The sequence below is a fragment of the Ischnura elegans genome, chromosome 9, assembly GCF_921293095.1.
Source record: "Ischnura elegans chromosome 9, ioIscEleg1.1, whole genome shotgun sequence".
Classification (NCBI taxonomy): Eukaryota; Metazoa; Arthropoda; class Insecta; order Odonata; family Coenagrionidae; genus Ischnura; species Ischnura elegans.
Genome location: NC_060254.1, coordinates 30,138,396 through 30,152,719, shown reverse-complemented (window position 1 = coordinate 30,152,719; position 14,324 = coordinate 30,138,396). Strand labels below are relative to the sequence as shown.

The 14,324-nt window shown below is 36.5% G+C and overlaps 1 protein-coding gene across 3 annotated transcripts in view; it reads right to left on the bottom strand.

Annotated features, from left to right (window-relative positions):
* Positions 1–14,324, bottom strand: part of LOC124165377 (organic cation transporter protein-like) — a 217,037-nt gene that overhangs the window by 113,201 nt on the left and 89,512 nt on the right. The gene's annotated exons all lie outside the window — the stretch shown is intronic.

Below are 14,324 nucleotides of genomic sequence, written 5' to 3'. Positions count from 1 at the left end.
AGATTGACGTCCCTTTTGATGAGCGGAATAGTGCGTCCTAAAAACACATTTCCAAAGTGAAATTTCGCAATAGTATAACTCCAGATGTAGCATAGTAGCCTTTGCTTGAGTTGAAATTCCAGGTTGAACCTTTAAGGTGGGAAGAATCTACATTTCGGGGATCGGGTTGGTGTGGTGGCTAGAGTGTTAGTTTCCCACCCGGCGGACCCGGGTTCAAATCCCGGCAGTGGCAGAGAGTCTTCAGAGACTGCCCGATCCCTGCTTGAGTGATGTGTGGACATTTCAAGCGTAACACTCCGTCCGTCGGATGGGACGTTAAGCCGTGGTCCCCTTGGCGCCTTTCGTTAAGAGGAGGCTAATGTCGACGCCGGGTTTCTCTCCACCCTTCCTTCCATACCCTAACCTCATGGCGCAAATTACCTCAGCTGTCGGTCGCCTCCTCCAAATACCATACCATGCCACTAGAATCTACATTTCTTAAGTTGTCATAGTAACTCAACGTGAACGTCCACTGCCCTAACGATCACGGTGTCAAGCTCAACGAATTATTCAACCGTCTATTACCATGAGAATAACATCATACTATCAAATATCATTCAAATTTTCGGAGAGACTGGTTTTGGTATCGCATTGCTCAATAAACTCAGCTGCAGACTTGACATGAATGACACTATGAACTTTTTATAATTATTTTTAGCTCTCATTGATTTACAACAATGCTATTATTTTAAGGTGTTATTAATTAATAATCGTTATTATTATTAAGTATTATTATTAATCATTATTAATTACATTTGATAATTAAACATATATAATACTATGTTGTTATATTAATATTATACCACGTTTCAAACAATTGCAAAAAATAAACAAATCTGAAAAAATCATTGTTTTCATCGATTTCGTGCGTGAAATATCCGTTCATTTTCACGAAGAGAATTTGATCTAATGCGTCATCAGTAGAAGTTCTCCTTTATTGGTATTATTTCTTGTCTCCGTAGAGTATATTTTATATCGGCTGTAAAAGCGGTTAAAATGTAAAATAATGCTTTGCCATATCTCTTGAATAGTCGAAAATTGACCTCGATATTAATGACTTGGATGCAGTAAAAATGATGTCATGAAAAGTCGATGGAACACAGATGTGGCTTCGTGCAAATTCATTCCTCTCTGCGGCCTATACACTTCCACGATATTTTACGGCAGGTTGTTCGGAGGGCATCGCAGAGTTTTTACGAGTGAAAGGTTTCTGGATAAAAAACAGCGTTACGGAATAGTTTTTTTTTAAGACGACCATCATAGCAATTCAAGAATGGCTCGGCCGCTATCGTTATGTGAACTTTTTCGAAAAATAATGTGGGATCTGACTGAAACTTCGAAAGCGGGAAGAAAAGGGACAGAAATATTCGGCTGAGACGCTTCGTAATATTGGAAACAAATGAAAAGTTTCGGAGACTTTTAGATAAAGCAATGGGTTTAGGCTTAGTTATGATCAATAAACTCCCACGCTATCCCAGAGGAATCTTATGGTATTTTTTCTTCATTTTTCGAATATGTGTTGATAATTTGAAAACTCAAAACTTAAATACATTTCAATAATCTGGATTGATTGTTGACTGAGAATCCTTATATTGGTATCTTTACAAAAATTTGAAAGTTTAAATTAATATTTGCATCCTTAAGAAATGACGACGAATTTGAAAACATAATGGCTCCCTTTGAGGACTTAGAAAACCTAATGAAAGTGTTCTTCTGTGTTTTGTTCAGATAATCATAGTTATTCGTCATTTAAATAGTAAAAGGAAATATAATTTATTAAATGCCAGCCAAAAAATTAGCAACTGCTTCATCACCTGCTGAAACAGGGAAAATCAGCAAAAAGATGACTCTTTTGCGGAGTATGAGATAAAATTATTTTGGAAAATCTCTATTTAATAATGGGAAAAACTTTACCCCCCGCATAAAAACAGCAGCCAACTTCTTAGCATAATTATTTCATATATATTCACCTGTTATCTAGTGGAAAAACACTGGATATTGTTTTCTATTGGTTGAATTTCCTTTGATTTTATTTTCATTTGCAGAAACATTAAGAATGCAATTCACTGATTCATGTCCTCATAAATAACAAAAGGTTTTTATTTATGTTTTTTGGCTGTGGATAGCGAACTTCTTAAATTTTTAAGCCATCATCATGGTTCGGCATACTCATTTTTTACTCTGGGAAGCAGCAAAGTATGCCTTCGTAGTGAGGATGATGTGCATCATAACACAGAGTAGTAATCTGTGAAAAGTGGAGACCTCCATTCTTAGAAATTTCTTCTTCCTGTTAGCAGAAGTAGCCTAAGCCTGTTTGTTGAATAAAATCGAGCGCCTGCTAGCAGCATTAAAGTTTAAACATGTGCTGGAGGGCTGGTCAGTGTCTCGTGTGATGATAGATTTACGTTTGACTTAATGTAATCTACGGGCGTTCTGAGGCAAACATAACTCCTCAAGGGCGAAGGAAATAGCCGGCAGAATTCCTCGATGTGCTTGGTTATTTTATCTTCAAAAGAATATATAAGCAATAGAACATTCAATCAATAGAAAATAACATCCAGCGATGTTTTCTCTAGTGAAAGGAATGCATGAAAAATGCATACTAGGAAGTAGGCTGCTGTAACATTTTTCAAATTAAGATAACCCCAAGTGATTTAATGTCAAAGGTTAGTATGTATAAAAGTTATCTTTTAGCTGCTTTTTCTTGTTTCAACTGTTTTTGCAGCAGATGTTAAATTTTATGGCTGGTATTTAATAAAGTAGGCATATTATCTGCTATTATTTAATCGTAAAATGTACTGAATATCTGAACAAAAGTCATAAGAATATTTTCCATAAGTTTTCAAAGTCTTCAAAGTTAGACATTATGTTTTTAAATTCGTTATCATTTCTTTAGGATGCAAAAGACACTATATTTTCGAAATTACCATTAATTTTACCGAAGCTGCTCCCATGGATATAAAAAAAACTTTATGACATTCCATCGATTACTATTTTCATATCTTTCAAGTGCATAAAAGGTTTTGCACAGTGAGTGTAATGGCTGAAAATTACTATTTTCAAAAACGTTCCCCACACTCTGGGACTTGTTGAAGCGAGAAACTCTCCCATCATACTATTTTAGGGCAATTGCTCGGATGCAGATCGAATGAAGTTAATTTTATTGATCAATAAAGTTTAATTTATGCCCTGTATACCATATGCAGATTTTGTATCAAGAATCATTAACGATTGAAGCGGTAGTTGTTACAACGGCAGTAGCTGATTTTTATTTTATCAGACATATTGAGGATAATAGCTTCGGTTCAATTATCGAAACTCTCAGTAAATTACCCCCTTTGAAACATTTAATTACATGCTGTAAAAGTATTATAGATAATGCTCTGATACCCTATTAAGGTATTTGGTCAAGGGTCATTACTTAAGTTCATAGTGTGAGTTGTTAACTTGTTCGTTGATATATTCATCTTAATACACCATTATAATATTCATTGTATTCTTTATATTAGCTCATTCGGCTATTTCATAGAGGAATTCTATTGGAATCCACGAAATGAGATTTATGAGATCGTATTTTTCTCAGAGAATACTTGCTGGGGATAATAATGTTCACTCAGGGAAGGTATGCTGCATTAGTCCTGGTAATTACGCGTGAAGTTTTTTTTACGTGATAGAGAAAGTAGGTAAATAGTCTCTGATTATAATTAGTATCTAATTAATTACCGCCTCACATAGGGCTGAGATTCAAGCCCAGGGTTGATAGTGTCTAGTGATATTTAGTCTGAAGATGTTTTACTCTTTCAGCTACCGTTTTACCGAGTCTAATTTTGATGGGAAATTTACCAGAATCGATTCCTTAGCAGTAAGATATTATGCAGTGATATACTGGTAGATACCTTAGTGGTACAAGATTGCATGCCCACACCAACCAGACCAGACTGCAAAAGCTACTCGGTGGTATATATCGACGGATAGCAAAGAAAGTACGAAGTTAAATATTTTCTCATTCGAAGAAATCCAGTTGGAAAAATAAAAACAAATAATTCTTAATCTGCACCATTGGCTTCCGCAACGGGGTCGTTCACTTGCGTTCTTAAACACGTGTAACTGTTCTGAATTCTACACTGAATACAAGCCACAACGATAAGCTTTCCGGGGTTGAAACTTACGATACAGAAGTGGAAAAATAGGATACCTCACATTGTCATTACTTCTCATCCCATTCTACGGAGAAATGTCCTGCGACAAATAGACGTCGTGAAGGTGGAAACGGGCATGCTCGTAAAAATCTGTTATCTTTGTCGGCGTTGTTGTGTTTGGCATCAGTTGTGATTCATCCAATGATAAGAATAGAATGCCACGAAGTCCTTCGGTAAAATCACTATACCGTCCGTGAAGTTTTCACGTTGTTTCCAATGGTAACTATAAAAACAAATTAGAAGTCTTACGAAAATTGGGTTTGTTTACATTCGTGTAAATACGGTAAGTTGATATCTGATAACTAATTCAGTTAACACTGTACTCGTTGATCAAGCTCGTTATCACAAACGCGTGGCGTGTAGTATAAGTGAGTAGTTTTCCTCGAGACATAAAAGTACTTATGATTTTCTCCGTAGGCTATTAGAGTGCTTATAAATGTCGTCTACTAAATGGATTTAAAACTTAAATTATTGTTGCTATGTTTTTCAAAAAATTTTCACCATATGAATTATAACTGCATGTCGTAGGTTAACTATACGCGATTATTGTAATTTTTTCCTTAACGAGTAGTGTCTTGTTTAAAACACTTTGAGAGCTGTTTTTCATTTACTCCCATTGAAATTGACCACAAAATTGAGGAAATGAGATCATGAGGTATTCAGGGCGTGAGAGTTTACCATCCACAAATGTCTAGTGGTAGTTTTATTAACATCATTAGGTTTTGCTAGTAAAAATAATTATTATTGCTTAACATCTAATAAATAATTATTATTATTCATCATTAATGTAATAATAATAATTATAATAATATTATAAAAATATTAAAATCATTTTTAAAAATCTAAAATTCTCAGAGCGATTTAAAAATTCTACTCACATTTCCGTCACCCTCTAGGAACGCATAGGAACGAGGGTTTATAATGTTTCGCGATGAGTGAGATCGAGGTTAAGGTTGAGCACTCCGGCGTTGGATTAGTTTGTTGTTGTTTTTTTCGCGCACCAAGCGGCCCGCCCTAGAAACGTCTCGTGGGTGTTTGATTCAGCGAAAGCACAACCCAGGCCGGCCTCTCACCACCGCCGCGCCCTGCAGTGTTGACAGCCTTTCGACTTCGACCTGAGTTAATGATGCGTGGGGAAATCATTAGGGGGGACCATCCCATGTCTCACGCAGGTGGCTCCAATAACGCCATCAAAGCACTCTCCGGCTGCAATATCGAATATCTCGACGCCTAGGCCAAATGACGGACTTTGATGGGGGGTAAATATTTATCCAAATTAATGGTTCAAGCTGATGGGGTGTAAATATTTATCCAAATTAATGACAGAATTTTTTAATGTTGTTAAGGCTTATCTGTGTGCTTTCTTCATTTTTTTAGACTTCCCGTCTCAAGGTTTTCTTTGTTTTCGTTTAATTTTTGTTTTATGTTCTCTAGAGCGTATGTATCGTTCATGTCGTTATTATCATTTGTTGTTAAGTTTTGAAATAGAGAGCGTACGGATAGATAATGAAGAGAAATGCATTTTTGTGAGTAGTACAAATTTTTTGTCAGCACCATAACCACATTTCATTTATGACATTTTCTGGGACTTCAAACCTGGTAACTTGGCAAAATTATTAATCATATAATATAGCCATTAAAAAGCCCAAGTACTTGCTGTGAAAGTTGAGAATACTTTATAAATACGATCCACCAGGAAAGCACAAAATCATACAGAAAATGTTTCGTGTTTGCGGTATATTAGTCATTCCTATTATAATTTTTATAATTAATATATCATAACAATATTTTTCTTACACTAAGACTTAGAAGTATGCACAAAATTGATAGCGCAGAGAGAGCAAAATCGCTGAATTTTGAAATGTAGTGTGCGCACAGAGTTAACTCACAATCAGATCCTATACCAAATCCATCGACAGTCGAGCCCCTCGTAAAGCAGGAGTCAAATTCCTTATGTTACCCTATCCCTGTGCACATATGCAATAGAGTTTTACCCGGGCTCCCATCCCGGGTCAAGCCCTCTGACATCCTCAAACTAAATTCTCGCAGGGGTATCTTTGGGAGAGGAGTTACACTGAGTGTGTGACATTCACATGCCTGTGGCTTAGTTCGGTGTGATATCTACTCTCGCCCATCCAAACCAACCTTCGGTTTTAATCACTGAGTCAGAGGTATATAAACTACACTTATTGTCAATAAATAAAAAAACATTATTTTTCAGGGATGCCCAACCACCTACCACCTCAAGCTTTACGGCTCATACCTTCCTCCAAATCCTGGTGAGCCCAATCATGATCCCACCCCAAAATTTTAATGGAAAAAGCTCGTTTGAATCGGAAATGTCCGGAAAAATTACCTTTCCTGTCTCCACATCTAGCTTTATCGTGGGACTAATGAACAATCACACAGTCATTTATTTATCCATAGCCTAAGTTTATTATTAAACCTTAGCTACCGTTCCCTCTATTCGTCACTACTTCATTTATTTGTCCCTCGACGATTGCCTTCATCAGGCCATCATGTCTCAAGATAAGGCCTTTAAGGTTGTTGCGTCTTCTTTTCAAGGTTTTCGTGAGGCTTCTCTCCTCTCCTACTCTTCTTAGGACTTCCTCATTAGTTACTCGATCGTCTTTCTTGATTAAAGAAAATTAATAGTTTTTTCATTAAAAAAATTTGGAAAATTGATAATTCATATTGTCATAAGAATCCGGGGGGAGAAAAAGTCTTTTTACGTCGGGCAAACTGCTCGTGTGAGCACGTTCTCCGTCAGTGGGCGGTGGTGGCGTAGGTCGTGAGAGCCTTTGGTGCGACATTTCCGAAGCGACATACGGCTTCGAAATCTCTCGGCTCATGTGCGGATTTGTTCCGAGATGAGTAGATGCTGTCTCTCTCCGCGCAAATGGGCCAATAAATCATCGTGTGCCTGTGTTCGTGGAAGCAATGGGCGTGAAATCCACGCGGGGCATTCCCAGAAATGCGTCCACTAGCCATATTTTGACGTCGACCTCATTAGAGGTGATTGTATCATATGTGCCCAGCGTCATGCTGAATCCATTGCGCCCAATCATTTGAAACCCGTGCTTCGTGTTAATTCTGAGAAAGCATAAAAAGAGTACGCCGCGTGGTTGTACATTGCATATTAGCGGATAGCTGAGGCCAACATTTAAACCAACCAGGGGCGCCGACTTATAAAAAATATTGGGGGGGCCCATATCGGAGGTCTTTCCCCGGGAAGAGGTTAAATCCAAAGTGTGTCGCAGCACCGAAACACTACCATGATTCACACTTCTTGATTCAGTTAACCTGCTTAACCTTATAATTATTTGTTTCAACTCACATTGTTGAATTTATTTAAAAGGTAACTATCGTCAAGCATGGGAAATAAAAATTAACAATATATTTTTGTGATTTCAAAAAGCATAATATAACTTAATTATTTTCTTAAATTATTGAGGGGGCTCCGCCCCCCCAAACGAATCTTTGAGGGGGCTCGGGCCCCCTCAAGCCCCATGGAGTCGGCGCCACTGAAACCAACAAACATTTAAAAAGGGGACTATATGTAGGAAGTCCCAGTCCATTACGTGGACGCTATAAGTGTACGTGTAGTATTACGTGTAGTTTAAATGTGAAAAATTCTTATTCTTAGTTTAAAAAAAAATAAATTTTGAAATAAAAACATCCGCCATGAATACCATGTTTCCTACATGTCTAAATAAACTTGTTTTACACCTATCGTACTCATTTCTCACAACTTTTTCGAGTTAGATCAATTTCTGATACATTATAAATAAGCTGAAATAATTTGCAGCCGGTCCTTTTCCTCATGAGATAATCGTCTCTACAGTTAAGGTAACTCCAGCATCAGTTTAGCTCATCACCCTTCCAGGAAGTCGACCTAAACTTTCACTTTCAGAAAATACGGTTTATCCCCGGTGGAGACCTCAATTTTTCCGGTCAAGGTTAAAACGTAGATGTAATGTTCTACCCGAAAAGAGGAAAGTATGCGATATTAGTACCTTATCCTCGGAAGAGGTGATATTGAAGACCCTACAAATGTACCTCCAATCTGTCATAGTGGACATATATGTCATACCTTCAGATGTGGGTATTATGTGATAAGCTCTGTTCTTAAGGTCGCGAAAACTTTTTGAACTTCGCCGCATTTGACTCAGCGTACATTTTAATACGCGAATGATAATGCGATAATCGGGTAAATATATCTTCCTTGCCTTGTTTCATAATAAATCGTTCGTATATGAACCAATAAGTTGATCCGTTTGATCGCGTTGGTATCTTAAATAGTGCACAGCCTTGGTTTCGATTTGAGGACACTCTTTTCCGCATATTGTGCGAAGTAGCGATATAGACTCTTGCATACATTCTTCCGACGCCGTGAAGAAATTGATTTACGTTGAAAAAATCAGCCATTAATTCATTGTTAATGATTTGAATTAGAAAATCGTTATTCCATTTCCTATTTAAATACCAGTCTAACCCACATTAAAATGTATAAGTAACTAATGTATTCACCGTTATGAACAACTAAGCAGGGAAACAAAGAGATGGATTTGTGAAACACGTATATATTCCTCGGCCGGAAATGCATTATTATAATCGAATCGTAAGTACGCCTAGACCTAGAGCAGAATTATGCAACGTTACTTATTCCTGTGACCCGAATATATTGTGCCGTTCCTGTATTCATTACGAATGGAAAAAATAAATGTAAATATTATAGAGGTGTAAAAAATTTGGTTATTTGCTCTTGATGATTTGTAAACTTCATTTTAATAATGTGTAAACTATATTTTAATAATTTGTAAAATCATGTACTCTAGAGAATTTTCAATAATATTAGCTACTTGTTTTCTTTTTTTTAATGAAATTTGTAATTTATTATTTTTCTAAACGATGCAAACATTTCTTTTAATTCTAACAGCATGACTAGATTGTTATCGAGATAAATAGCAATGCACTTTAAGTTTTTACGCGTGAGAAGGAGTCAATAAAAAACTTAGTTTCCAAAGGAGAATTTGTATTCCAGAATACGTTTTTCTAAATTGTCACTATGGACTAATTATTATCTACTTCGTGTTGCGAGCATATGCCTACCCGGAAATGTGCATGACAATAGAGAACTATGGCTTCATTTAAAGGTCAACTATTGAACGATCCACCCTTAATGTACGGGTACCTATAAGGTCACCTCAGCTTGTGTTGAATATACTGCACACACCTATCGTATGAATTACATAGCTAGTCGGTTAAGGACAATCACGTGCTTCTCGAAACCCTTGGTTCTTTACCCGGTCCACTGTCTTACATCGTCCCTGAATGCTGGAAAAAGTGGTGACCTGCTGAAGTCCTTTGCTTGCGAATGGAATTGGGTCCCATAAAAACGCTCGTAGAGCTGAAAACACACGGCCGCAGATATACAATCGACGCGTGTACCACTTCCCGCTACCTCTCTCATGGTCAGCCGACCACAGAAATGTGCAATTCCCATGATGGACAGTGCTGGCTATTCCGAGCACACTACCTGTGGATTAGATTGCATATTTGTCCTATCATGCATTTCATCGTCCTCTTCCTTATAGTTTCACCTTCCGTTCAATCGCAGTTATGAATTTAATCGGGATTGTTTTTTTTCTGTGGTATTTTTGAGCCTTATTTGTATGGGGACATTGAGTTCTCCTTTTTTATTTGAAATTATTGTTGAGGGTTAGAGAGGAAGTAGATTAACACACCGTAATGGTGACATCTCGTGGTTTAAGACATTTTCATCCCCTTTTGCGGAACTGCACTACATTAATTAAAAAAGACATTATCCCCTGTGATGAGCAGTATAGGTTATTCCGAGTACACTGCCTGTGAATGATATTGCATATTTTCCATTTCATGCGTTTCATCTTCCTCTTCCTTATAGTTTTGCCTTCCGTTCAGTCGTAGTTATGAACTTAAACGGGATTTTTTCGTCCGTTTCAGTGGTTCTCCTATCTCATATGCTTGGAGACATTTGGTTCTCCTTATTTAGCTGAAAATATTGTTTAGAACTGAAAAGGAAGTTGATCGACATATCGTAATGGTACTGTTTCGTGGTTTAAGGTATTTACTGTTGTACTGGGTTGATTTTCAGGCCGGATGGAAATTAATTTGTTGCTTCAACCGTAAAAAAACATGTATTCTCCGTTGTATAGTTTCACATACACTGAAAATTATATTTTTTTAAATCAGCAAAACAACAGTGCACATGGTAAAATAGATAAATTTTCGTTGAAATTGCATTCACATATTATATTAATACAAACATTTACAACTCCATTTGGGATAGGCATATGGTGAATTATGGTCGAAGTTAGCTCCCCAGATGGGCAGTTTTGGAAATTCCAAAATACAACAGCTTAGAATTATGTTGAATATTTGTCCTTTTAACATGTCATATTTCTCTATCTTATAGTTACCTTGTGTCCAGTCGTAGGTAGGAATTCAATTGGTATTCGTTGACTTCAGTGCTACTTTAGTGCCTTATTTAAATCTAAATATTGGGCTCTCCTTTTTTTATTTTTTTAATATTCTTTAGGAAGTTGATTGTCACATCATAATGAAAATTCCTACTTGGCATTTTCAGTCGCTTTGCGATTCGTCACTTCCTTACTTAAAGTGATGTGATGATTTCCTCTCTTTTCGCTTTTATCTATATTTTTTCGTTCTATTTTTATAACCGAATAGCATTTTTTTATTCGAGAGAGCGTTTACGTAATTTTTTTTTAATTCAGCGTGTCCTTGGAATCATTATCCCAGTTAGCATTACTCGCATACGAAACCGCTGAGCCCCAGAGTGTACCAATATACACAACATCCAGGTCAATTATCTTGGAGTTTGACCACTTGGACACGGAGCTGGTACTTAACAGAATAATATTTGTTTTGATAATTACTCAATAAGACTGATTAAACCCTCGGGCACCACCAAAACAAAATCTTCGAAGTGCGAGGTGGTCAAGGGAAAGGAACTTCCCTGAAAATGTAAACTTCACAGGTACGTGCTTAGGTCGGGGTGAGCTCTACCCTCGCCTACCCGAACCAGCTTTCGGGTTGAATCGCTGAGTGAGTGATTCAAGGCTTATTTACGAATACAATTTTTCTGCCTTGTTTTTTGTCTTGAAAAACTGGGTATTAGAAATTGCTATAAAATGCAACAATTGGGGAAATATAGGCATAAGAATTTATATTTCTTCTTTCGTGGAATCCGCAGTTCACTTACAGGTATCTGCATTCCCTTGAGGCCTGTTTACACGGTACATTACCCATACGAGTTCATGTCTGTTTACGTGAATGATTTTTGTGGACCGGAACGAACATATGCGAATGCATGAATCAAATTAGAACAGGTTCTATTTTATGAATGAAATTTGAACAGGTTCTATTTTCTGTTCATGCATTCGCACAAGTTGGGTGGTAGCACGGTGCGTTTTCGTGTTCAACCACGCGTTCATACATTTAGAAATTAACTCCTATGGGTTAATGTACCGTGTAAACAGGCCTTTAGTTTGCAACCTTTTACCGACGGTATGCGATGGTGGATGAACCATGTCTTAATATTCATGTTGTTCATTTAAGTTTCAAATTTATAGCGACCAAAGTATATCCAGTATTATTTCAATTTAACGGTCCAGTATTTTTTTCCGTATAAATAGAGAAAGTGCTGTAGGAAAAGCGACCCACTTGTACCAAAAATGACACTAATACTTGAAAATGCTTTGATCTATGTATTGAAAAAGCACAAAGATATTATGAAAAGGCTATCCACAGAGGTGAAAACAATTTACTTACATAAAAACGGCATGAAATACGGTCATTAGTGGTACGAAGTATGGTAAAATGTCGCGCTTAAATAAATTCACCCGGTCTACCTTAATCTCCTATCATGGAATCCACTCTGACAAATAGAGAGGGTGACCTTGAGTGGATAGAGAGGAAAGATATCAGTTACCTAATTGGATAATCGATTATATTGGAGAAATTGGGAGAAATTCTATTTCATTGTGTACGTTCCCATCATCGAAATGTTTACCCTATCATCATCGGACTGTTTGTTCTGTAGCTACTCGTCAAGGTATCGAATCTCATGGTGTCAATTCCCGATGAACATATTTAAGATCAATTTTATGCCAGGAATAAATAATTGCACAGGTTAATGCCTAAAGTAAAAACAATAGTAGCTTTTAAAAATTTGTATATTTAAGAGCTAGATAAACGAAATTATTTTCAACACTTTGTACCGATGTATAGACGCTGAAATTATAATTGTTTATTAAAATATATAAAATATTTAACAATCAATATTATAGTAATATTTTATAACATTTCATAAAAAGTTAATTGCTTAAAATTTTATGCAGAAATTTATCTTATTGTTAGTTTTAATTTTAGCATACACGTAATTTTGACAATATTGCGTGACCCTCGAAGTTCAGTCTGGTATGTTATTATAGGATAAGGATACACGTAAGTAGCGTTGCTATAGTACTACGTAGAATCTCTTCTTTCTCTATATTATTACGACTTCTATGATACACCAAGAAAAGGAAAACTATAAAATGTTATTCAACCTCTTTTATAGCCTATTAATTTTGAAAAACGAATTCGTAGCAGCACTTGAGTGATGTACAGCGATTCAGTGATTGGTACTTCCTTCTAAGGGTCTATATTTCTAAAACGTAGAGGGATACCCTCCAAATCACTTCTTCACTAGCCTCATATTTAAGCTCATTTAACGATTCTCGTATTAGCTCTTTCCTGTTCATGAGTCCCTCCTTAGGTAACGCAATTCCCCCCCCCCCTGATATCCTTACTTCTTACTTATACCGTTTTCCTCTGGTGTGCTGCTTAAGTACTTAAACTGCTCCACCTGCTCAAGTCTGTGACGAACTTTACTTACACATTGAGCCTCACATTCCATGCTTGCGATGCTAAGCAAGACCGCATAACTTTTTGTTCTTCTTATGACTGTTTTAAGACATGGATGAGAAGAAAAAAATCTGTGGTGTGCGTTAGTGAATGCTTGACCGTATGATACCAGCAAAGGTCAGGTGAAGGTCAATGACGAAATATTTACTGCCCGAAGTAAAGTGAATGGCATTCAATCCATTAATTAGAAAGCCACGAGCCGTTTTTGAGAGGAAAAATAACCCTGATTTTCTATTAAAAGTTTTTAGTCTTTCACCTTTGGCGAAAAAACATCTTACGTCTAATGATTAATGGCTCTGTAATGACAAGAGTTGTTGGTGTCGTTTAATAGTGATATCATGCCTCAGTTTCTTTTTGGCCCATAATATAAGTGTCGTGAATTTGAAGATAATCTGTATCTTGGGGCTCCTATCCTAGTAAAATATTTGCTACCTCCAACTTTGGGATTAACTCTGGCGGGAGCTACTTAATATCTGGAGATGCTGTTCGCTTTATTCCTCTTACAGTATTTTAGTACATTTCTGATTTTTTTGTTTTAAGGAATAGTTATTTTAACACTATTAGAATTATTTATTTATTTTTATAAATCGTACAAATGAAATTATTATTAGATTATAATTTTATAAAAATATATTAGAGAAAGACAACAAAGAAATTCCCAGCAAGTAAGTACCTACAAATAAGTTTGATGTGATGCGGAAAGTTTGTACCTGAAAATAGCTTTGATATGCTGGCTTTTCCGATTTTTACACTTAAAGGGCGTTTGTGATAAAAAATAGGAAATATTACTTAGTGCTCATTTCTCCCACCTCAGCAATAATTATTTTTTCAAAAAGTTGAGCCGCTAACATTCGAGTTACCACAAATAATCTCATAATAAAAATTAGAAAGTTTGTATTATTTTCACACTATATTTACTGCAAACCTAACCGACTTCGAAAACATGTAATTTTCTTGGGTATCTAAGTCTGCATATATGCCCATTGAGCCACTAGGATGTTTGGCAGTGGGTGATTAATCACCGGCTAACAGTATTTAATACGCCGCGTGTGAACTTCATCGCTGTGAAAATAATATAATTATACTTCTTGCTATTATTTTATGGCGTAACCAACC